The sequence below is a fragment of the Dipodomys merriami genome, unplaced genomic scaffold (genome assembly GCF_024711535.1).
Source record: "Dipodomys merriami isolate MVZ:Mamm:240054 unplaced genomic scaffold, mDipMer1.0.p SCAF_9, whole genome shotgun sequence".
NCBI lineage: Eukaryota > Metazoa > Chordata > Mammalia > Rodentia > Heteromyidae > Dipodomys > Dipodomys merriami.
Window position 1 is genome coordinate 42,912,350 of NW_027206512.1, and position 25,424 is coordinate 42,937,773.

Sequence of the window (25,424 nt, forward strand, 5' to 3'; positions counted from 1 at the left end):
TGCCCAGGCCCTGAGCTCAAGCCCCAGGACTGGCAACACACACACACTCTTTCTCTCTCTCTCTACCTGAAAAAAAATTAGAAGTGGTGGAGCTGTGGTTCAAAGTGGTAGAGTGCTAACCTTGAGCAAAAAGAGCTTGGGGATAGCCTCCAGGCCCTGAATTCAAGCCTCACCATTGACAAAAAAAAAATTCTATCAACAGTTTGGAGTTCTTGTCAGTAATAGTTATGGAGCAATTAAGTTAGTGAATTTCTGTGGTACTGAGTAGGGGAAAGAGGTTGAAAGGAAATTCTTTGGGTGTACTTTGTAAGGAATTAATCAACTTGTTATGCAAGCAAATAGTAATAAAACAAACTTGACCACTGGACTTTCACTTGTGTGTGTGCATGTGTGTACATGTGTGTACACGTGTAATATTTATGTGGTTTGGAGAATTAACCCAGAGCCTTGCAAAGACTCTTATGGAGTCATTTCCTCTAGCTGGTATATTTTCTTTTTCATTGGTTGAAGGGCTTGAACTCAGGGCCTGGTACTGTCCCTGAGCCTCTTTGTGCTCAAGGCTAGAGCTCTACCACTTGAACCACAGAGCCATTTCCAGTTTTTGAGTGATTAATTGAAGATAAAAGTCTCACAGGGACTTTTCTGCTTGAGCTAGCTTTGATTCTCAGGTCCACGATCCTTAGATCTCAGCCTCCTGAGTAGCTAGGATTACAGGTATGAGCCACTGGCGCCTGGCTTTACATTTTATTTTTCACAGACAGAATACACTAAAAGCTTTTTCTGCCTAGCCATTTAGCAAGTCTGATTGCAAATATCAAACACAACAATTGCCAATTAGTAAACAAGGTTGGGATTAGAGTTACAGCTGAGGTGGTAGGGTCGCCTGCCTAGCAACTATGAGGACCTGAGTTCAATTCCCAGTGCTACCAAAAAGAAAAAAGGAGAGAAAAGAAACGAAAGAAAGCAATGCTAGAGTAGAGTAGCAGTCAGGATGTGTAGAGGAAGGTGGATACTAAGATATGGAACCTTTCTCTTCTAGATAATTCTTTGGGGAAAGCTACAAAGGAAAACAAGGATGTGTTTAGATAAAGAAAGATAGTTTTGGAGATTGTGATTGTGCAGAGAGTGTGTCTATTAATGTTTTATGTCGCTCTTTATCCACTGTAACACTGTTAGCAGGTCTCCAGCCGCTAAAGTTTTAGGATTTTTTGGGGGTGGGGGCTTAATTCTGTTCCTTTTTGGGGGGTAGGGAGGGGATAGAGGGTTTTTGAACTCAGAACTTCATGGTTGATGGGCAGGTGCTAAGCCACTTAAGTCACATCTCCAGTCCCTTTTGCTGTAGTTACTTTTCAGATAGGGACTCACACTTTTTTCTTAGTGTCAGACTTGGACTGTGATCCTCCTTTTACATAGCTGTGCCATACCCAGCTTGTTCTTTTGAGCAGCAATCTTGCTAACTTTTTTCCCAGGCTAGTTTCAAACTATGACACTTCTATCTGTATATCTATGTCTTCTAACTACCAAGAATACAGATGGGAGCTACTGGACTCTGCCTAATCTCACACATTTATAATTCCTTTCTTTTCTTTTTTTCTTTTTTCTTTTTTTTGTCGGTCATGGGGCTTGAACTCTGTCCTTTAGCTCTTCAGCTCAAGGAGAGTGCTCTACTGCTTGAGCTACAACGCTGTTTCCAGTTTTCTAGTGGTTTTTTGGAGATAGGAGTCTCACACAGTTTCTTGCCTGGGCTGGCTTTGAACCTTGATCCTCAGATCTCAGCCTCCTGATAGCTAGGATTATAGGCATGAGCCACCGGTGCCCGGCTACATTTATAATTTCTTGGGAATATTTATTTTAACTTCCTAAAAATTAAAAACCTGAGAAAGTGATACAATTTTAAATAAGAACAGAGTCCAAAAAGTAAATATTTTGTCACAATATTTTAGACTTGACATATTTAATCATTTGTCAGTTTGTCAAGGCTCTGATGCAATTCAATTTTTCTGATTAATAAACACATACACATACATATCTATATCATATTTCTTATTAATAATTTATAAAATAGGAACACTTCAAGAAAGTTACTGTTTTGAACAAATATACAGAGAAGTGTATATATTTTGAAATTAGGGGTTGTGGTTGTCGTGTCTATAATTTAATATAACTACAAATAAAAATTCAGGGTAAAAGCCGGGTACCAGTGGCTCATGCCTGTACCTAGCTACTCAAGAAGCTGAGATCTGAGGATCACAGTTCAAAACTAGGTCAGGCAGGAACATCCATGAGACTCTTATCTCCAAATCTGGAAGTCATGCTGTGGCTCAAGTGGTAGAGCACTCACCTTGATCTGAAGAGCTCAGGGACAGTGCCCAGGCCCAGAGTTCAAGACCCATGACTGACAAAAAAGAAAAGAAAAGGGAAAAAAAATGCAGGGTAATTGTATCTCTTAAAGATGCTTCCTGAGGACTCTTCTCCAACACGTCAGGGGCTCCTCCCACCCGACCACGGCCTAGACAGCACAGGGTGCTGTTTCTCTCTGTATCCTATTGGCTCCAGTTCTTTAACACTGACATATTTATCTCTTTCCAAAGGTGATTAGTCCCCTGGTAGTGGGACACATCTTAGTCCAGCTCTTTACAGCATTCCCCCTAGTATTTTCTTTGGGCAGGAGGGAGGAAAGCAGGTACTAGGATTTGAACTCAGGGCTCACACTCTACCACTTGAGTCACACTTCCAGCCAGCCCTTAGACTTACCTAATGTGCAGTAATGAAATAAATCTTTCATCCTAGCTACAGCCATGGTCATTATTTAATTCTTTTTTTCTTGGTGCCTGTTAATGCTATTATGGGATATCTGAGAAATTAACTGGAAAAAAAATGTGCTTGTGCAGATGGTAGATCTTGCTGTCTGCCTCATTTCTATTCCAATGTGGTGGTTAATTTCATAGCCAACTATAAATTTCATAGCCAACTATAGTGCATAGCCTATTATCTGATTTCATTGCCAGTGTTGGAGACTAGTATGTGGAGACTAGTAACTTTGTGTGTGTGTGTGCGTGCACTTGTGTACACCAAGAATTTCTTCCTTATAGTCATGCATTGATCTATCAGCAGTGATTTTAGCAAAAAGTGTTTTTGTTTTTACTAGCATACATTAGCTGTACAAGGGGGGTTCCATGATAACATTTCCACACATGCGTGAAATGCACCCCAATCAACCACACCTACTCCATCGTTCTCTCCTACCTGCTTCCCTCATTCCCCCAAAATGATTTCAACAAGTTTCATTGTTCAGTCTCTCTTTCTCAACAAATTTCCAAACCCCATTATGCTGTGCTTTTTAATGCTTAAAATAGGCCATAAACACAGAATGTTTTTCTTATATAGCATACTCAAGTACTCTAATATGAAAACAGATTTTTTAGGTCCCATTTGATCAAGAGGAATTTAATTTTGTCAAAAATTGGTAGTTTTTTCCCCTCCACACTTGATCTTAGCCAAAAGCCCAAGAAGCCACAAAAAATGTTTGTTTTAAAAAACAAAATAAATGCAATTAAAATAGCATTGTCTTAGAAACTAAGGGTTTGGGGGGGGTTTTTTTTGCTTTCCTTCAATCAGAATAGAGAAGTCAACTCTCATGTAATATTTAACATGATTACAATCTTAAACTTGTTTTGGATTTTGACCTTTTATTAAATCATTAATATTTTATAGTCACCATTGATAGCTTTAGATTATTTCATCTAAGAGCAATAAAGATGTCTTTCTTTTATAAAATACAGCTAGCTGAATAGATTGAGTAAAGCATGCTTCCGCTTCTGGCCTTTTCACTTCCAATCCCTGTTTATATAATTGAATGAGATAAACAATAACACACTAACTACGAAGGGAAAACTTGGGGTCGCAGCTTTGATTTTGGAGAGCTGTGCTAAGATTAAACCCCAAGCCTTCAAAGAATAAGCATACACTCCAGTCTGACATTTTATTTAAGAAGAATTCTAGGTATTCGTTTCCTTATGGGTTGTTGAGTTTTTTCGTTGTTGTTGCTTGGTTGTATTAGAGTTTGAATTCAAGGCCTTGCACTTGCTAGGCAGATGCTCTACCATTTGAGCCACAGCCTGGCTCTGTGGAGCTATTTTTATCCTACGTAGAAGGTCCTGGATACCATACTTGGCTTTCAGGATCCCTCTCAGAATTTTCTTCCTCTTCCTTGTTTTATGACAAACTCCACCTCTAGATAGATTTGTGATGAAGTTCTCTCTTAACTCCTTAAAAGGAGAGTTTTTATTTGCCTTAGTGCATTTGGCCTTCCTGGTCCATTGTTATGTACAGACTTTTTTATTGCCATAAAGCATGTTTTACCAACCCTTCTTTTCTCTTCCTATGGTCTTTTTTCCCCCAAACTTCTTACCAGTAAGTCTAGTTCCAGTCCCAAATTGAGAAAAATAAAATAAAGGTTTGGTTCAGATATCCGGGTATCTTTTTCTATCAGGTTATAAACATCATATGTTGGTAATAATTAGGAGAAAAGACTAAGAGACGCAATTCAGTCCAAGTTACCTACTCCAGATACAGTGATACAGTGAACTGGGGGAAAAAAGGGACATTTGCTTAAAAAAAAAAATATATATATATATATATAAATATATATAAAATGTTTCTAAGCAATCGTACTAACTTTTCTTGTGTTTTAGAATTCTTTTGTTTTTAAATCTTTTTAATTATCTTTAGTTGTGCAAAGGAGGTGCTGTTTCACAAAGCCATTTATGAATACAATGCATCTTGATCAGTGTCACCCCCTTAAACATTGTCTCATAGCTTTTGTTTTTGAGACAAGATCTCACTATACAGCTCAGGCCTCAAATTAGTGATTCTGCTGCCCCAGCCTCCTGAGTTCTGGGATTAGATACATATACCAACACACTTAGCTTCATAGTAACAATTTAGTGGTACTGGGATTTTAGCTCAAGGCCTCACTCTTGTAAGGCAGGTACTCTATCACTTGAATCATGCCCTAACTAAGCCTATTGTAAGTACGTGTGTGTGTGTGTGTGTGTGTACGTACGTGTGTGTGTGTGTGTGTGTGTGTGTACGTGTGTGTGTACGTGTGTGTACACACCAGTCCTGGGGTTTGAACTCAGGTCCTCGGTGCCATCACTGAGTTGTTTTTGGTTTTTGGTTTTTTCTCTACCACTTGAGACACAACTTTACTTTGATTTTTTGGTGGTTCATTGGAAATAAGAATCTGCCAAGTGCCAGTGGCTCACACCTGTAATCCTAGCTACTCTGGAGGCTGAGATTTGAAGATCACGATTCAAAGCCAGCCCTGGCAGGAAAGTCTGTGAGACTTGTATCTCCAGTAAACCACCAGAAGACTAGTGTGGCACTGTGGCTCAAATGGTAGAACGCTCACCTTGAGCTGAAGAGCTGAGGACAGCGCCCAGGCCCAAAGTTCAAGCCCCACGACCAACCAAAAAAAAAAAAAAAAAAAAAAAAAAAGGATCTCACAGACTTTCTGCCCAGGCTGGCTTTGAACTTCAGTCCTCAGATCTCAACCTCCTGAATTAGCTAAGGTTACAGGAAAAAAAAAAAAATTCTAAGCCTTTACATGCATTTATTTACTTAAAGCATTCAAAACCTCTATCTGCATCAAGCAGTTCCCAGCCATGTGAACCCATGTGGCTCTAGAGAAGCAGATTTAAACAGTCGTTGGTTTTCTTTTGATCGCTATTGTAGTTTAAATAAAATATTTGCTTTAAACTTCCTGCTCTTGAAATGCTAGAGCTTTTTGTCTTCTTGGGTCTCCAGTTCCATTTGTCAGTGACATTTCATGAATTTTCATATTGCATTGAGCCATTCCCCTCTTTCTGAACCATCTACTGGAGCTTATTCTAGGTGTTCTTAGCAAATGATTCTCAAGGTATTTAAATGGCCCACGCCCATTGACCAATAAGGAGACAGGTGCCATATATGACAGGGTTACGCCAATCCCAGATCCGGCTCAGGAGCAAAGGTTGCCTAAGCAAGGCTGTTGTTCCCTTAAGCCTGCTGCGTCCAGGTCTCAAGACTGGAAAGGTAGGGGAAGCCTTATTTATTTCAATTGAGGAGTGGAGGAGGTGGTTGTGTTTGGTTAAAGCAATTTGGATCAGGTCAAACAAATAGTGATCTGTTCTGTTTGGTTTTTAAATCGGAAGAGGTGGGGTGGGGGAGAACTTCAAAATTCTTCCATTGTGGACAGACTTTTCAAGTAATCAGCTCATCTTTCAGCTTTTTGTTTTATACCCTTAAAATCTAGATCATAACAAGGATCTTTTTAAAAAAAAAAAGTTTGCTATTTAAACTCTGGGCTTAGAAACAAAAATTATCAGTAATATCTTTATTTGTTTTCCAAAGTCATTTCCCTGCCAGTCTTTAAAGAAGAAAATGTGATGATTAAAATGAGAAATTAATGGGATTAGTATTGTGATAATTAGTATATAAAAGAAAATGATATTGACCTTCTTGGAGAAATGTTCCTTAAAAGGAAATGCTTATATAAATCATTTTTTCAAATTAATAGTTAATTATATTTGGGAAACAAGTATTTGTTGGTTATGTTCTTTAAAGACTAGATTAAATTCATTTCATTTTCATTAAATATAATAGTTATATGCTTTTATATGCTTTTATATGCTTTTAATGCTGACTGAAAGGATCAAAGGAGTAGAATGTTTCTATTACATAGAAATGAAACTATTAGAATAACATTCTAAGTAAGAGCAAATCATGAGAAAAGGCTGTTTGTCCAAAACCTCTTTTTAGCATGAATTAATGCTGTGATACAATTTATATAAGAGAAACATAGAATTATGCTTATTGATTAGCTCACACTACTGGCCAATGCTTATTATACTTATTAATGGACTATATTGTTAGTATTAGAAGATAAATTTGGGGTTGAAGAAAAACATAGCTGATGTTTCAATGATTGTGGTTTTCCAAAAGTGACTTAAAATATGCCTATATAATTAGAGAATACACTTATTACACTTACAACAATGAGAGATGGTACCATTGAATACCAAATGAGAGATGGTACCATTGGATAAACAAGTTTCTATTTAGTTTTTAACTCAGTTTTGCCTAATTTGTATAGAGAAATTTGAATGCACATAGCATTTACTAATATAGTAAATAATATAGTAAATGATCAGTCATTTTAGTTACAGTATCTCAGCTTCCTTTTTCTTATTTTCACACGAGTTATTGAAAAGTGTTTGCACCATGAGATTTTCTGTTTTTATTGGGTTTCTTCAGCCTCTGCTGCACCTGGTGTCCCTTACCACCATTCACTCTGGGGGGGAAGAGGTGGGGAACCTTGGTTCTGGGATTGACTGAGTCCCTGGCTTCAGAGATTTCAAGCTAACCATCTTTTCCTGAACAAGTAGATGCTATTTCTCAATTCCAAGCTGAGGTTCAAAGGTCTGGACTAACCTCACAGATCAGAGGTCAGGCACGAATTGCTGCAATTTGTAGTTTAATTCTGCCTACCAGACAGAATTTCACAGCTCTGATGACTGCTCTCTTCCCCTTGTGCACACGGGCTGGGCTGGGCAATGAACAGTCATTTGTCTAAACCACCTTTCAGCACCAGGGTTTAATCAGTAACCAGCCTGGTGCCTTAGGTTTCACTGGTACAAGGTGCATATTATAAAAAGGGTCAAATGGCAGTTCACAAGGATGGAGGGGGATGGAGAACTCTCTTACTACCACCTGTGAAGCATACACAAAGATTCAGTCGTGTGTGATTAGTTTAAAAATAGTATTTCCATGGTGTGAATTTTAGGATGGGTGGGTGGGGGGTTGATTTGATTTGGGTTGTTGTTGTTATTGTTTGGGGCTATTGAAAAAAGACAATTTTGTTAATGTTCACAAGAAAGAGCAGTGAGAAGTAAAACTACTTATTTCATGAAATCTCAGAAAGTTCGCAAAATATAATGGTGTTTTAAGGACTTAGAGAATATAGTTGCACACTGGTGGCTCAGGCCTGTAAATCCTAGCTACTCACCAGGCTGAGATCTGAGGATTACAGTTTGAAGCCAGCCTAGCAGGAAAGTCTGTGAGACTCTTATTTCCAATTAACTATCAAAAATCTGGAAGTGGAGCTGTGGCTCAAGTGGTAGAACACCAGGCATGAACAAGAAAGCTAAGGGACAATACCTAGACCCTGAGTTCCAGCCCCAGTATTGACACACACTCAAAATAATAGTAATAGAGAATCTAAGGAACAAGCTACCATATTTTTTTTTCTTGTTTTATTCTTTTTCATTTGAGTGCTTTACTCCTTGAGCCACCCACCGCCCACCCCCCAACTCCCAAATCAGGCATTTCTGAGCTTGTGATATTTGAGTATCTGACATTCTATGCTCTTTACCCCTATCTTTAGTTTTAATCCAGTTTGTGAATATCTTTGATGGTTTAAAATTGCATACTTGGAGTTCTTGAAAACAATTGTTAGAAAGTGGATCTTGACACTTCCTGGTCTGCTAGGCGGTTCTGTTCAGCGTTTGTACCTGGAGGTGGTTAAAAGTTAGCTTTCTGCTGCTGTAACAAACACACCTGAGACAATCCACTTAGCAAGAAGAGAAGGTTATTTTTGGCTCACTGCTTTGAGCTTTTGGGGAGGGAGCACTGTGTGGTGGGGGTATACATGGCTGACCAAAAAAAAAAGGAAAGAAAGAAAGAGAAAGAAAGAGAGAAAAAAGAGAAAGAGAGAGAAAGAAAGAAAGAGAGAAAGAGAGAAGGAAGGAAGGAAAGAAAAAGAAAAAAAGCAAGAAAGAGAAAGAAAAGAAAAAAGAAGAAGCAGGGTCTGGGGTCTCACTATCCTTTTCAGGGCAGGCCTTCAATGGCCTAAGACTTCATACCACCTCCTTCTCTTCCTCTTCCTCCTCCCCTTCCTCCTCCTCTTCCTCCTCTTCCTACTTCCTCCTTTTTTTTTTTTTCTTTTTTTTTGCCAGTCCTAGGGCTTGAACTCAGGGCCTGGGCACTGTCCCTGAGCTTCTTTTTGTTCATGACTAGTACTCTGCCACTGGAGCCACAGCACCACTTCCAGCCTTTTCAGTTTACGTGGTACTGAGGAACTGAACCCAGGACTTCATGCATGCTAGGCAAGCACTCTACCACTAAGCCACATTCCTAGTACAATTTGTTATTTTCTTAGAGCCGCACATTTGAATTTTCCACTTCCCCAGTGTGGTACTCCGAAGCGATTGCATTCTCCCACAGAGCAGAGCCATTCAGAGTCCGAACTCTTGTTCTCAGGCTCCTCATCTGAAGCCTGGTTTCGTCATGCTCAGCTAGGGGACCTTAGTAATTAATTGGGCAGCCGTGTTGTGCCTCAGTTCAGTTCTCTCAGCTCCAGAGTAGATTCCCAGAACTCACTTCACGGGTTATAGCTGGTAATTAAACATGGGGATACAGTCTGGGTTCTTTGCGCTGTGCCAGATCTACAGTAAGCATTCAAGGACTGTTTGCTCTCATTTCCATTATTAATGCTACTGATTGTCTTTGCCTCGCCTAGCCCGTACGCCACCTCACCTTGGCTACACTTAGGCTTTGCTCTGTTTATTTCAAGAAGGACTCTGAGCCTGCACAGTTGGATAGAATGAGTTGGGCACATTTGAGGCTGCATTTCTTCTGAAAGGAGAGGGAAGTGGACTTTAAACCTCCTTCTTCAGTCTAGCACTCCTTTCGAGTCCCTCTTTTCTTTCTTAGCTGAGTTGCTGTTACATGAAAGAAGCTATTAAGAGAGATAAATCTAAGCTGTCTGGCTTTCTTTGAGAATTGTTTTAATGCAGACTAGTAGAGGGAGCTTTTAAAAAAATTCATCAATGATAGCTTACAGGTAAGCTAAATTCAATCCCTGATGTACATTATAAATGCCAGAAAAGAAAAGTGATTTTTTCATTCTATGTCTTTGTTCCAATGACATAAAATAGAGCTTTTGAATAAAAATATGATTTAAGAGCGCTACCATGAGCTAAAGAGCTGGCAGACAGTGCCCAAGCCCAGAGTTCAAGTCCCAAGACCCACAAAAAATAAATAAATAAATAAAAACTATGATTTAAACTCCCAATGACAACAGAAAAATCCATGACTGACCTTATAACAACACTTCTTAATTAAACAATAAGGCACTGGGCTGGGATTGGGCTTAAGGTATTGGGGTTAGAGTTGTGCAACAGCTGTCTGAAGCTGCCAGAGGCCTCAATAATGGCAGTTTTGTGTGGCTCAACCCTGTGTAAGAATGAGTGCTATGTGCGATTATATGGTACTTTAGGAACCTAACTCAGGGGCTTCAAGCATGGTCCCATAAAAGGCGGGAAGTTTCTGGCTGAGCTGGGTACAGAGGCTCGGGTGGCTCATGTTTGTATCCTAGCTACTCAGGAGTCTAAGACCTGAGGATTGAGGTTTTAAACCAGCCCAGGCAATAAAGTCCAAAAGACTTATCTAAAATGCCCAAAGTGGAGCTTTGGCTCAAGTTGGTAGAGCACTAGTCTTGAGCAAAAAAAAAGCTCAGGGATAGTGCTCAGGCCCTGGCAGAAACAAAACCAAAATCACTAAGGACAGACTGGCTAGAAAGTTGCCTTGCAGGTTGGAAGCAATGAGAATAACATGTACAAGGAGAAACGTGACAAGAAGTGGGACCCGAGGAGGCTTTTTGTTTGTTTGTTTTTTGTCGGTCTTGGGGCTTGAACTCTGGGCCTGGGTGTTGTCCCTCAGCTCTTCATTTCAAGGCTAATTTAGCTCTACCACTTGAGCCACAGCACCACTCCGGTTTTCTGGGGATTCATTGGAGATCAGTCTCACCTGGCTTTGATTTACGATCCTCAGATCTCAGCCTCTTGAGTAGCTAGGATTACAGGCGTGAGCTACCGGCGCCCAACACCAAAGAGGCTCTTGACTTTAGCTGCTGTGTGTCCAAGAATAGAGTTATAACTAGACTTCTTAGACTGGAACCCAAGGCCACCCAACATTGTCAGGAGAAATACATGCCATAAGAGTTTTGTTGGGGGATTCTGTGACAATCAGTATAACAGCATTCAATTTTTTATGAGATTGGTTGTATTTAGAGCCATTCTTTAAAAACCTCAGAATATTTTTAGAAATATACAGTTGAAAAGTGGTATATATTGAGGAAGTTTCTCTTTTGTTTAAATACTCACAAGAGCGAGCCACCTCCCCTCCTTACCACACATTGCAGAACCCCATATGTACAGCCTAGCGTTTAAACGTCCACTATTCCAATCGATAGAGAGGAGAAACTTAGAATTCTGCCCAAATAATATATACCAAGAAATAGTGCTGGCACCATTTCAACCAGTTCTTGTTCTGTTGATTTTACTTGTGTATTCATTTAGGTAAAATTTTAATGGAAGAAAAGATTTTAAAACTAAAAAGTAATACAAAAGCAGTTTGAACACTAATAATTCCTTTCTTTGGGCAGGAAGGCTAAAACTACAGCTCAGACAAGTGAACACATTTGCCCAAGCACAGAACGGGCCATGGCTGAGTTAGAATTAAAATTCTAGTCTTCTAGTGGACATTGTAATGATGCCTTCACTGGCTATATTGAATCTTACAAATTTGAACACTCAAGGTATTTGTAGCTTCAGAGAACACTGATATGTTGGGTGGATTCCATTTCTGATCTTAGACTTTGTTTTAATGTTTTATCTTCAACTTTGAATCCTCTTCATTTGAATATTTCCTGTACCCATGACTTTTATAATTATTGTAGAGCCTCAAAGTTTTCCTTGTTTTGTTGTGCCAATCCTGAGGCTTGAACTCCCCCCCCCCACCCCCCAGTCCTGAGGCTTGAACTCAGGGTGTGGGCGCTGTCCCTGAGCTTCTTTTGCTCAAGGCTAACACTTAAGCCACAACACCATTTCCAGCCTTTTCTGTTTATGTGGTACTGAAGAATTGAACCCAGAGCTTCATGCATGTTAGGCAAGTACTGTACCATTAAGCCACATTCCCGGCCTTGGGCTTGAACTTTTAGGTGCTTAATTGGAGATAAGAATTTAAGGACTTTTCTGCCAGGGCTGGCTTCAAACCCTGATCTTCAGATCTCAGCCTCCTAAGTAACTAGGATTACAGGCGGGAGCCACTGGCACCCATATTCAAGTAGTATTTTTCGCGGGTGTTTTCCTGAAAAAAGCATCCAAAAAGTTTTTACAATTGTTATTATAAAGGTGATGTACAGAGGGGTTACATTTGATTGTTTATTTTCTAAGGAGAGTGACTCCCCGATTCCTAATGCACATGTGAAATTTATATTAATAAATATTCATAGCACTTCCTTTTTTTTTTCAACCCTTTAGGATTTGCTTCAAAGAAGACTCAAAAAATTGAGCAGAGAAATCCCAAGCAAGCCGCCCGAAAAAAAAAATCCCTTCATAACCCATTTCACATCTTACAAGGAACCAGATCAGTTGAATTGTTAGTTTTGGGTGAGTACGCTTCCTGAACATTTTTTTCTTGCCTTCTTACTAAGTAAGAAAATAATTGTTCCTTCCCAGCAACCAGGATATTTGCTGCTTAGACACTGTGTACCTGGCGTGAGTTTAGGTGGCGATATTAGTTGTGTATTATACGCCATGATGAGTCACCTCAAAACCACAATATGAACTTTTTTACACCTCACTTCTTTGTGGCTTAAGAGGAAACAACTGCTCCCATATGCCTTTGGGAACACCCCAGAAAGGAAGAGATAGGAAGAACTTGTGTTGCTTACATCACCCTAAAAAGAAGTCACCAATATTTCACCCAAACTGGCTTCAGTTCATGGGACACAAGGCAGCATCTGGGTGAGCGGGCCAAGCACTCAGTGTGATAATGTTAGTTATTTTGAGCCATTCCTCATTCCCTCCCTGTATCTGTTTCCTACCCATAAGATAGAAGACACTGAGCCCGGCACCAGTGGCCTTGAGTTGAAGAGCTTAGGGACAGCGTGCAGGCCCAGAGAAGAAGAAGGAACTGTCATGTTAGATGCTCCAGTTCATGACAGGTTAATGAGTTGCATCATACATGAAAACACATGGATGGCCATGTACTTCTCTGTAAACAGGAGACAGTGCTGCTGTATATATTGCCACACAAGAGGGGAGGACAGAGACCAAGCTCATGCTAAACCTTGAGCACCTGCCCTGCCCATACACAGCCTCAGCCCTCACCCAGCTCCAGAAAATGGACGCCATGAAGCCTCCTTGTGCAAAAGAATGGGCTGCTTTGTTCCCGTCCTGCCTGACATCCACCACCCATAGCAAAATAAATCCATTCTTTTCATTTCCTTTCTGGTGTGCTTTGGATTGAGTCCATGGAGTTCTTTAGCAACCCAGAGAACTAACTTTTCTTCTGGTGAAATTTTTTCTATTTTCTTCTTCTTTTTTTATTTTTATTATTTTTATTTTTTTATTTATTTATTTATTTTTTTTTTTTTGTCGGTCGTGGGGCTTGAACTCTGGGCCTGGGCGCTGTCCCTCAGCTCTTCAGCTCAAGGCGAGCGCTCTACCACTTGAGCTACAGCGCCACTTCCGGTTTTCTGGTGGTTTATTGGAGATAGGAGTCTCACGGTCTCTCCTGCCTGGGCTGGCTTTGAACCGCGATCCTCAGATCTCAGCCTCCTGAGTAGCTAGGATTACAGGCGTGAGCCACCAGCGCCCGGCTTTTCTTCTTTTTTTAATATCACCTCTCTTCCTTTATTTTATGCTAGCACTGGAGCTTGGAATCAGGGCTTCTCACTCTTGCTTATTTTTTTTTTTTTTTTTTTTTTTTTTTGCTCAAGTCTGGTGCTCTGCCATTTGAGCCACACTTCCACTTCTCACCTTTTGCTGCTTAATGGGAGATAAGAATCTGTTGGATTTGTCATCCTTCAAACTACAACCCTCAGGTCTCTCTCAGATTGCAGTAGCTAGCATTACAAGTGTGAGCCACTGGCATCTGGCATGACTTTTTTCTTTCTTTTTCCTTTTTAATACAAAGGGGTTATGTTACAGTACATTTTAAATTTATTTTTTATTTTTTATTTTTTGCCAGCCCTAGGGCTTGAACTAAAGGCCTGGGCCATGTACCTGAGATTCTTTTACTCAAGGCTAGCACTATACCCACTTGAGCCACAGCTCCACTTCTGGCTTTTTTTTCTTGTTTAATGTGGTACTGAGGAATTGAACCCCGGGCTTCATTCATGCAAGGCAAGTACTCTACCACTAAGCTACATTCCTAGCCAAGAGTACATTTGTTTTTGTCACCCCCTTCCCTCACTCTCCCAGTTTTTCCCTGGAATCTTCACCCACAAGTTATATAATTCATTTTCTACATGGTGTCTAGTGAGTACCACTGCTGCATTTGTTCATCCTTTAATGTTTTTCTTACAAAAGAAGAACAAATGTACAAAATCCAACAAATCTTGAAGAATATAAAACTACTCATACTTTTGTAATCCATTGCTAACTACAGTTAACATTATGGGCCTCAGGTATACTAAGTAAGTGCTTTACCACTCTACTTAGCCAAGGTTAATATAGTAGAGGATTAACTTTTTTACCTATCTTTAAATATTACTTAACAAAGTTAATATAGTAGAGAATATTAAATAGATTTTTTTTTTGTTTTTTGTTTTGTCAGTCGTGGGGCTTGAACTCTAGGCCTGGGCGCTGTCCCTCAGCTCTTCACCTCAAGGCTAGCGCTCTACACTTGAGCCACAGCGTCACTTCTGGCTTTTTCTGCTTATGTGGTGCTGAGGAATCAAACCCAGGGCCTCACACATGCAAGGCAAGCACTCTACCACTGAGCCACCTTCCCAGCCCCAAATAGGTACTTTAAACCATTGGTTAGACCATAATTTATGAACTATTTCTATGCTATTGGATCTTTATCACATTATATATAAATATATTCTATTACGTTCATTGCATTGCATTATAAATACCACTGTGGTGAACATACTCTGGTATAAATCTCTACAGTGTCTTTGATTTGTAAATTTCTATAACTGTAACCTTTGGGCTCATGGGAATGAACTATTTAATGACACTTGATCTTGGAGCAATGTAGACACCTTCTGCCAATTTTTACTTTTCACACTGTTATGAAAAAGGTCTTGCGGGCTGGGAAGGTGGCTCAGTGGTAGAGCGCTTGCCTTGCATGCAAGAGGCCCTGGGTTTGATTCCTCAGCACCACATAAGCAAAAAGCTGGAAGTGGCGCTGTGACTCAAGTGGTAGAGCGCTAGCCTTGAGCTGAAGAGCTGAGGGACAGCGCCCAGGCCCAGAGTTCAGGCCCCATGACTGGACCCAAAAAAAAAAGAAAAAGGTCTTGCTTGCCATCACATTGATCATGGTGTCTTTTTTAATTACAAGCATAAAGAGAAAAGGCCATATAAACCAGAAGAAAATAAAAACTTTTCCTGATCTCATTTCCATTTCCTCTTGAAAATTTATATTCCTTTCTGTTGGTGTTCCATGTATTAAGATGCTCAGTATCCCCTATTTGTGTCAGAGGAGGTAAAGACATGCCTAGAATAGAATGACTCATTTTATCTGTTTCAGGTGGTCAGTTCAGCCATCACCTCATCTATCTCCAAAATATCTTCAATTTTTCCCAACTGAGACTCTGTACCCATGAATTCCTCCCTACCTTCCCCTGCCTACCGCCATTTTGATTCCTGTCTCTGAATTTGACTCCCCGCATAATATATTTGTCCTTTTGTATCTAGCTTACTTCACTTAGCATAATGCCTCCAAGATCATAAAATGTTCACTGCTTTTAAAGACTAATTAATATTCTACTTTATGCACATTTGGTAGTTTATGAATCCATTTGTCCATCTGTGGTCATTTGGGTTTCCATTTGGGGGCTATTAGGAATAGTACTGCCATGAACCTGTTTGAGTACTGTTTTAAATTATTTTGGGTGTATATCCAGTATTAGAATGTGTCTGTGTTGGTTGCTTACTTATTTGTTTTGGGAGAGAAGTTTAAGCACCATTATTCCTGTGGGTTTTTTTTTTTCTCAGCTCAATATATCAGTTTTTTTTTTGTGTGTGTGTGTGTGTGTGTGTGTGTGTGTGTGTGTGTGTGTGTGTGTGTGTGTGTGTGTGTGTGTGTGTGTGTGTGTGTGTGTGTGTGTGTGTGTGTGTGTGTGTGTGTGTGTGTTTTGTTTTTTGGTCAGTTGTGAGGCTTGAACTCAGGGCCTGGACACTGTCCCTGAAATCGTTTTTGCTCAAGGCTAGTGTTCTACCTCTTTGAACCATAGCTCCACTTCCCGTTTTTGAGTGGTTAATTGGAAATAAGAGTCTGTATGTGCTTTGTTGCCATCTAAGAAATCATTGATGTCATGAGACTCTCTCCTCATATATTCTTCCAAGTGTTTTATAGTTTTAGCTCTTACATTTCAGTCTTTGATTTCTTTTGAGGTGTTTGTTTTTTGTTGTTGTTTTGTTTTGTACATAGTGTAAGTTTAGGGCCAGAATTCTTTTTTAAGAATACTCTTCAGTCCCACCAAGACTCACTGAAGGCATGTGTCAGCCAGGTCAGCCAGTGGCATCAGGGCTTCTACCAGACATTCATCTGCCTTTTTTTTCTTCTTGGATTGACTTAGATGCTTAGGCAGATAAATGAGAGAAAATTGAAGCAACGGAAGAACTCAGGGCACGTACCACCAGGTAACGGCAGTAGTAGGGATTGGCCAGCATTTTGATATAAACATGCTTGATGAAACTCCCAACAAAAGAAGACCAGAAAATAAAAGTGTGTGCACAGGTGTGTGTGTGTGTGTGTGTGTGTGTGTGTGTGTGTGTGTGTGTGTGTGTGTGTGTGTGTGTGTGTGTGTGTGTGTGTGTGTGTGTGTGTGTGTGTGTGTGCGTGTGTGTGTGTGTGTTATGTAGACATTTGAGATAGGTCACCCTAAATGTGATTGGGAACAGAACCATAGATAAAAACATCATTTGTACAAAAATAAAGTACTCTTCAGGCTGTTTTAGAAACATAAAACTATCTTAGCATCAATTATGTGAGCAAAACCCTATTTCCAAAACAGTTGATATAGTTCTTTGTGGACAGAATCTAGATGTGTTTCTATGAAACGTGAAGGTCTGTCTAGGTTTACTCTGTGGAATCTGGGGAGGGGAAAAAGAGCTAGCAGGCTGTCTATGTCTGCTGCCCCACCAGGCCACACAGATTTGCCCTGAACTGGCCAGTGTCTGATGAACTGGGGGGGGGGGGGGGGCGGGGGGGGATGTGCACACGATTCTCTGCATGAGCTAGATCCTCAATTAGAATTTCAACATGAAAACATTTGGCATTGGTTTTGTAGGTGTCCAAATTCCAAATAAGTAAGTGTTAAAACCTATAAAGACTGTGTTTTCAGGACATAGGAGGGGCCAACTGTGACCTGACCCAGCCCTGCCCTGGTTCTCATGGGGACTGATTTACAAGCAGTAAACCACATTGACAGCCCTAAGGGCCTATATTCTCTCTTTGCTCTAAAAGCACATTTGGAGAAAGAAGAAATAATGGAACCAGTTACATTTCTTGACATAGGATGGAATAAGATAGGACATACTTTAAAAATAAAAATAATCTTCAAGTTATGTCAGCCTTTATTGGCTCAAACATTATCCTATGTGAGACCAGGAATAAATGATTAGCTCAAATCAGGGATGCTTTTACTCGTATGTTAGTTTTTCAATTGAAATATTAACTGCAAGTGCACACAGGGAAAGGACAGGGTACATGAACCACAAACAGCAATTAAACTCCAGTAATAGCTCCAGAAGCTTAACATACCTGGAAATTGTGCTTCAGAAACTTCCGTATATCATTGTAAATACCCTAGTTTCCATATAACTCTGGACGTATGTTTTCTAAGTGCCTGTTTTATTAATTTTGCTTTCTAGATAGTTGGTATTCCAGCTTATTTTAATGGGGAAAATCTGGTTCTCCTTAGCTTCTCTCTTTTCATTTTCTTCTTCTCCTAATTTTCTTTCCTCAGAAGTAAGTAGTATTAGTTTGCCCCAAATATCTGTCAACCCTACCTCAATTTTACTTATATAAATATTTAGCCTTCAGGTAATTTTTTGTTGCCAAATTTTCTTCCTTTTCCTAGTACTGAATCATATAATATCAAATTAGCACGTGTTTTGGTGGGTTTTTTCCCCCCTGAATTTATTTAAACAAAGATTAAAGCAAACAGCTAATCAAATAGTTGCTTCTTTGAATTACACATTACTTTGAGACATTTCTTTTTTTTTGGGGGGGGGGTCGGTCATGGCGCTTGAACTCTGGGCCTGGGCACTGTCCCTTCAGCTCAAGGCAAGCGCTCTACCACTTGAGCCACAGTGCCACTTCTGGTTTTCTGGTGGTTCATTGGAGATAACGAGTCTCACGGACTTTCTTGTGCAGACTGGCTTTGAACCACAATCCTCAGATCTCAGCCTCCTGAGTAGCTAGGATTACAGGCGTCAGCCACCAGCACCTGGCTTTGAGGTAGTTCTTAAAGAAGGTAATTACATTTGGCAACTGGGGACATTAAGTGAGAATATAAGATGAAAGACATTAAAACTTTGACAAGGAAACAAGGAATGGAGAATGAGGAGGGAAGCTGGTAGGGACATACATATAACTGTCATTATTGGACTGCAAACCTAGGATTTCATGTTGGACATATGTGAGATCACACAGAATTTGTGAAGTACATTATATAGCTAGTGTCCTATTAACTTGTGACTGACTTCCAGTCCTGGGGCTTGAACTTAGGGCTTGGGCGCTGTCCCTGAGATGCTTTTGCTCTAGCTCTCTACCACTTTTGAGCCACAGTGCCACTTCTGGCTTTTTCTGTTTTTGTGGTGCTGAGGAATCGAACCCATGCATGCAAGGCAAGCACTATACCACTGAGCCACCTTCTCAGCCCCTTTGAAAATATTTTAACTTCAGAACTACCTCACATTCAATTTAAACACTTATATAGAAGGTACCGAGGCTTATTCAATGGTTGAGGAAGTAGTACTTTACTGTAGTGGTGACCTTAAGAGGCTGCTCAGTGCAATAGAAGGTCATGGGCATTGAACAAGATGCCCCAGCGTTGGGTCTTATAACTAGAATGAACAATGCTAACCAAATAAAACTAAAAGGTCACAACTAGAGGTGAAGGTAATGTTTGACTCTGTCAGGTTCTTTCAGAGCCTGTGTATTTCAGGATAGGAAATCTAGGAAGTCCTTGTATCATGCCACCAGGAAGTGTGTAGTGCACACCTGACAAGGGTATGTGCATAGACAATGTGACTTCAATGATGCCCCAAGTAATAACTGCATGCAAAGTCCGTCTTCCAAGATGCTCATACAACCCAAGACTGGGAGGGAAAGTAGCTACCAGAGTGACGGTGAGATCTGACATTCAGAGGAGTTCTCCCTGCAAATGGCTTTTTGACACAATTCAAGAAACTTGACAAGTGAAAACTATCCTCTACACACCATTCTTTAAATTGTGAAAAAGCCATGGATCTGAATGTTCTAGCTTTGGATGATCTGGGTGTGGAGTTGCTTTTAATATGAAAGGACTTTATTACCAAAATAGAAGTTGATAGGCACCTTTATTCAATTATAGTGATGAAGTTGTCTTGAGTTTTATGCTAAACTCCCATGCTCCTTGTCCCTCACATTAACTCTAGTAATGGCATGGCCGCCATTTTGTAGGCATTGCAACAGAGGCCTAGGGGCATCGAGTGACTATGTGAGTGTATTTTTTTTCTCTAAAGGGACAGAGCCAGGATAGAAAGGCAGGCAGCTGGCCCCCACCCCTGGGTGTACAGCCACCTTCTACCTCCTCATACGCCCATGAACCTACCCAGGTTTTTGCACTGTGTAATTCCCATTAAAGAATGGACAGTGCAGCCCATACCTGTAATCCCAGCTATTCGGGAAGCAGAAGAAAACTCTCAAGCTCAAGGCCAACCTATGCAAATAGCAGCTGAACCCTGTGAGAGAAAAGAAAAAGACAGTGAGGTGGGGGGGGGGGGAGAGGGATAGAGAATGGAAGCAGAGTGGGGGAGGGGAGGATGGCAGGCTTGCCTGGAGTAAAGAGATGGGCAGGGGAGGGGAGGGGCATGGGGTGGGGAGGGGAGGGGAGGAGGTGGAGGGTAGAGGAAGTTAGGAGAGAGGACAGGAAGTTGTGCAGGGTAGATGGGAGGAGGGGGTTACTTGTAGAGGATGAGGAGGTGAGTAGAGAGGGAACAGGTTGGGGGCAGGGGAGGGGAGGTGTGGAGGGGGGAAGAATGAGGAGAGGAGTTGAGATGGTAAGTGTGTGGGGTAGGGAGGGTGAGAATGAGGAAGGGAAGTAGGGTGGGAGGGAGATGGGGAGGGGGAGGCGGATTGGGAGGTTGTGTGGGGTGAGGAGGTGAAGGCAGCTGAGGATCGGGCAGGTAGCAGGTGGAGAGGCCATGGTACAAAGGACTAATCTCCCAGCAACGTTACCATGTATCTGTAATTTCTTCAACTGTGTCACTGAGTATCCATGTTCACAGATACTTGTTTCATTCTTTCCGTTTTCACTGATATTGTTTCATTCTGGCTATAAAGACGGTGTGTGAGAAAGAAGCAAAGAAAGAGTCCAGTAGGGTTGTTCTGTGCCTTCCTAAGGCTTGAACTCAGGACCTAAGCGCTGTCCCTGAATTTGTTTGCTAGGGATAGCACTCTACCATTTGAGCCACTCCTCCACTTCTGGCTCTTTGGTGTACTTCCTTGGAGATTAGAGGCTCACACAGTGTTTTCTGCCTGGGCTGGCTTCAAACCACTATCCTCAGATTTTAGCCTCCTGAGTAGTTAGGATTACAGGCATGAGTCATTGGCGCCCAGCAAGAGTTTGGGTTTTATGATGGGATCCATCTATGCCTGGATTTTCTCCTTGGTCAGAATGATCATACTGTCTGAGCCCCACTCTCCTAATCTTTTTTTAAAAACATAAATAACCCATAGTTATGGTTTTTTCCCCACAGTCTTTAAGGAAGGCATAATGGCTGCCATTCTTTTAGCCTACAGCCTCTCATTTATTCTCTCTTGGATCATGATTGTTACAGCTTCTCTTTTTGCAGAAGAGAAAAATGGGGAATGGAGAGGGAAGATAACTTGCCAATTCCGCATAGCCACACCATTCAAAATGGGGAATTACATTCTACAATCTAGAGTTGGACTGTAGATTCCAATAGTAATGAACTACTCATTCCAATAGTAATAGAACTACTCATCTCTGCCTTAGTAGCTTGAAAAAAGCCTTGAGCAGTAGAGGAGCAAATGACCATGGCTCTGTTTCAGTAAAGTGGAAAATAGCCACAGAGGCCAGTTCAGCCCATTAACTGACCCCCTGCAGCTCACATTTTTAACTTCTATTCACATAGTCTCATAAGCCATTCAAAACACAGACCCAGCCGGGCGCTGGTGGCTCAAGCCTGTAATCCTAGCTACTCAGGAGGCTAAGCTCTGAGGATCACAGTTCAAAGCCAGCCTGGGCAGGAAAGTCTATGAGACCCTATCTCCAATAAACCACTAGAAAACCAGAAGTGGTCCTGTGGCTCAAGTGGTTAACACTCTCCTTGAGCTGAAGAGCTAAGGGACAGCACCCAGACCCAGAATTCAAGCCCCATGACCAAATCAGAATTTCCCAGATTTTGAGGCCCTTGTTAGTATGTTATCACTTGATCATTCCTTGGATTTTACTTGCTCTCTGGCACATTGTTACTTACATGTTACACTGTCTTTTGTTGTTGTTGTTATTATAAAGGTGATATAAAGAGGGACTACAGTTACGTCAGTTAAAGAGTGCATTCCTTGTTAGAATGTCCGCTCTCCCAGTTTTTCTCTCTCATTCCCCCACAGTCTGATTTTATTTCTGAAACACCTAGCTCATCTGGCAGACATGAGTGAATGCATATGCTAATACTGTTTCATTGATCTGTTCCACCAGATCATTGTCTTTTGCTTTAGGGACAGAGATTGACTTTAGTACCAATGAATCAATCATCTGTGTGCCAAGAGCACATTGGCAGTGAACGTTCAAAGTATGCCTTTAAGAAAAAAAAAAGTAGGACTCTTAAGTAACACTTATTGCAGTATTGAAGAAATCCATAGTGACATTTGAGAATGGCCTGAGACTTGACAACCAGACCGCCAGCAGTTCCCACACGTCTGTATGAGACACTGATCTGTTGGCAGCTCCTTAGCCTGGTGTCAGAACTGATGATCTCAGGGGCTTGTGGCCTGTTGGCTTGTCTGGGTTGACACATCAGTTAGACCACAGAATGGATCTGATGGGACTTTAGGATGAGAGTTATTTGGCTTGAAAAATTAAATCGTTAGTGTTTTAGCCACATGAAATGAGGAGGACACTCATCTTGAGTCCTTGAATGAACAGATCAGCAATTTCTTAGGCCTAACAGCCTTGACAGTGAGATCCAGATCAAGGACACCAAGCCTGTGTTGCTGCTGAATATAATTTGAGTTTAACTTCAAGATTGAGTCAGTAATTCTCAACTGAGAACCGTTTCGGCCATTCCCCACCCCCCTGACATTCGCCGTGTCTGAAGACATTTCTGGTTCTCACAACCTTGCAGGGGGGTCCAGCTTGTAGGAGAAGGCAGGGATGTTTTGAAATAGCCAACAGTACACAGGAGACAATCCCCCAAAATAGAACTGTCAGCCCCTTCCCCCACACACACCAAAAAAAAATCAGTGGGGCTGAATGAGGCTCAGAAACTAGATGAAATAATCCCTCGGGTCCCTTTTCAGCTCGGATTCTGAGGTTTCATGAAACTAGATAATGTATGGGAAAGAATTGTATAAAATGCAATCGATTCAAGCTAGGTAGAAATCATCGCTGCTGCTACTGCTGCCGCTGCTGACTGCTTTGGTTTCCTTTCTGGCACCTGTCCACCATAAGCCTTTCTTCTCCCTGCCAGATCCCTTAGAGGCTTAGGTCAACAGAGCCAAGATAAGGAAGGAAAGTAGAACTTGTGGGTTTTCTTTTTTTTTTTTTTTTCTTTCAGCATTGCCCCATCCACCTGTTGAGAAAAACTGTAAGTGTGTAATTCTTATGTAAAGGGAACAAGAAAACAAGTCTGTGTGTGCAGCCGCATAGCCACGGAGCGTTCCCTCCCCTCCCCCACCCACCACCCCCCTTTTCTGACAGGTGGCTTCATCCCTCTTGTCCTGCACAGCTAGTGCCTCTGGGAACCCACAGCCAAGTTACCTCGTTTTCAGGGGTGCGTTGATAGAAATGCCTGGGGACATCGAGCCTCTTGGCTTGGTGTCTGTTTATCAAACACTACCATTGAAGGATGGCCTTTGCCATCCCCAAATCTGTTCAGGTGTCAGCATCCTTAAATCCCACCGTGAATGAAGCCACGCTCCCCTCATGCAGGGCTGCCAGAGGGGCCTCAGAATGGCACAGGGCAGCCTGCTCTTCTATCACCTGGAAAAGAAAGTCCTTGGAGAGGGCTCTTAGTGACCCAAGTTGACACCTGTCAACTAGCTTAAGATTGAGAGGAAAAACAGTTTGGGGTGCTCTTTGGCTTCTTTTTAAGGGCCAAAAGGTAAATCTTCACCCTCCATTTTGAGTGGGACTCTTGTTCACCTTTGCCAGGTGGAGCTAACATAAGTGTCCTGGCGCCAGAAGCTGCTGGCGCAATGCGTTCACCGCTGTTTGCTCAAGTGCTGGTGTTGACTTGGCACTGGGCAAAAAAGATAAATATGTAGGGCAAGGCCACATCTTGGAGACTTTATGCAGAAGTCGGTCTTTTCTTTGCTGATTTCTTTCCCCCTCTGATCTGTAGCAACATCATCCTTCATCAAAGGGTGTCTCTGAGACCATGAGGTTATACTCTCTCTTTCCCTCCCTCCCTCCCTCCCCCCCTCTTTGTCTCTCTCTTCCCCCTCCCTCCCTCCCCTCCTCTCTCCCCCTCTCTCTCTCTTAATTTTGTTGGTCATGGGATTGAATTTAGTTCCAAGATAGAGTCAGTCTAGTAATTCTCAATAGAGAGCAAGAGTGAGGTATAAAACTCAGGCACTGTTCCTCAGAGCGCTGGACCATTTGAGCCATAGTACTACTTCTAGCCTTTTTAAAAAATTTTTTGATAGTTAATTGGAGATTAAAGTCTCATGGGATTTCTTGCCCAGGTTGACTTTGAACTATGAGCCTCAGATCTCAACCTCGTGCGTAGCAAGGATCACAGGCATGAGTTTTCACTGCCTGGCATTGTTTGTTTGATGAGTTTTTTTCGTTGTTGTTGTTGTTGTTGTTGTGAATGCTGAACATATTTCCAAGTATAGCAGAATTTTTTGCCCTCTAAACTTTTCCACTTCAGTTAATGAACTAAGGAAAGATACTGGGAACCACGCTAATTTAAATCCTTAATGATTTCTTCTTTAAGCTTACTTTGAAAGAAGTTTTATTTCAACCCAACAAGTGCAAATGTGACTTAAACAAAAACAAAATTTCTAATTCATAGGCCAGAGTAATCATAGATTAATTTGGAAATGTATTTTCTCTGGCAAACCAAGGGGCTGATTTGCTTCTGTACTATCAGTATGCTTCGTTTGAAGGGGAGTGGGAGGGGAATTATGTTGGTACTAGGGTCTTGAACTCAGAATCTCATGCTGCCCCTTAGCCTTTTCCAGGTTGGAGTTCTTCCTTTGAGCCTCAGCTCACCTTCAGCTTCTTACTAGTGAATTAGAGGTAAGAGTCTCATGGAATTTCTTCCCAGGCTGGCTTCAAACTGGCAATCTCAGATCTCAGCCTCCTGAGTAGCTAGGATTACAGGCATGAGCCACTGGCACCTGGCTCAGCACGTGCATTCAGTGTATCATCCTTCTATAAAGGGATGCGTTTTAAGGCATGTAAAGGGCGGGGGGAGGGGGACAAAGGGAGGCCCTGCCCCCTCTGGGTATTTGTCATCTATGTGGCTGATTGGACCTTCTGCTTCCAGAGTGGCAAGACTCTTTGGGTTCTTTCTGGGTTAGCCCAAAGTGCCATAGCCAAGGCCTAAGCAGGCTTACACATGAGCCACATGGGCAGTCGAGAATGACAGGGCAGGCAGTTTACCTACAAAGAATGGAATCTGGACACAGATGGGCTGGTGTCTTCCAGAACGAGCAGGCTGCGCTTCTCACACTGACTGGATTGGAGTTGGCTGGGGTCACCTTTTGCCTGTTTTCCTATAAATACAAGAGCCCTTCTACACAGGGGCCAGATTCTTGTCTCCAGCTCAGTACCTTTGTGGTTTTCTTCTTTTAAGTTTCAAATTTCTTTGGCTCACATGCCTTATCATTTGTAAACTTTGGCCTTAGAAGCCAGACAGAGAGCAGAGTACTCTACCTGATGCCACTTAGTAAATACTAGCTGC

At 41.5% G+C, this 25,424-nt stretch overlaps 1 protein-coding gene across 2 annotated transcripts in view; it reads left to right on the top strand.

Moving 5' to 3' along the window:
* Rbm47 (RNA binding motif protein 47) overlaps positions 1-25,424 on the top strand; it is a 133,987-nt gene that overhangs the window by 91,733 nt on the left and 16,830 nt on the right. For both annotated transcript variants that reach the window (XM_070012478.1, XM_070012477.1), the window contains one exon: positions 12,363-12,491. The gene's annotated coding sequence lies outside the window, so the exon portion shown is untranslated. The remainder of the gene's footprint in view (positions 1-12,362; positions 12,492-25,424) is intronic.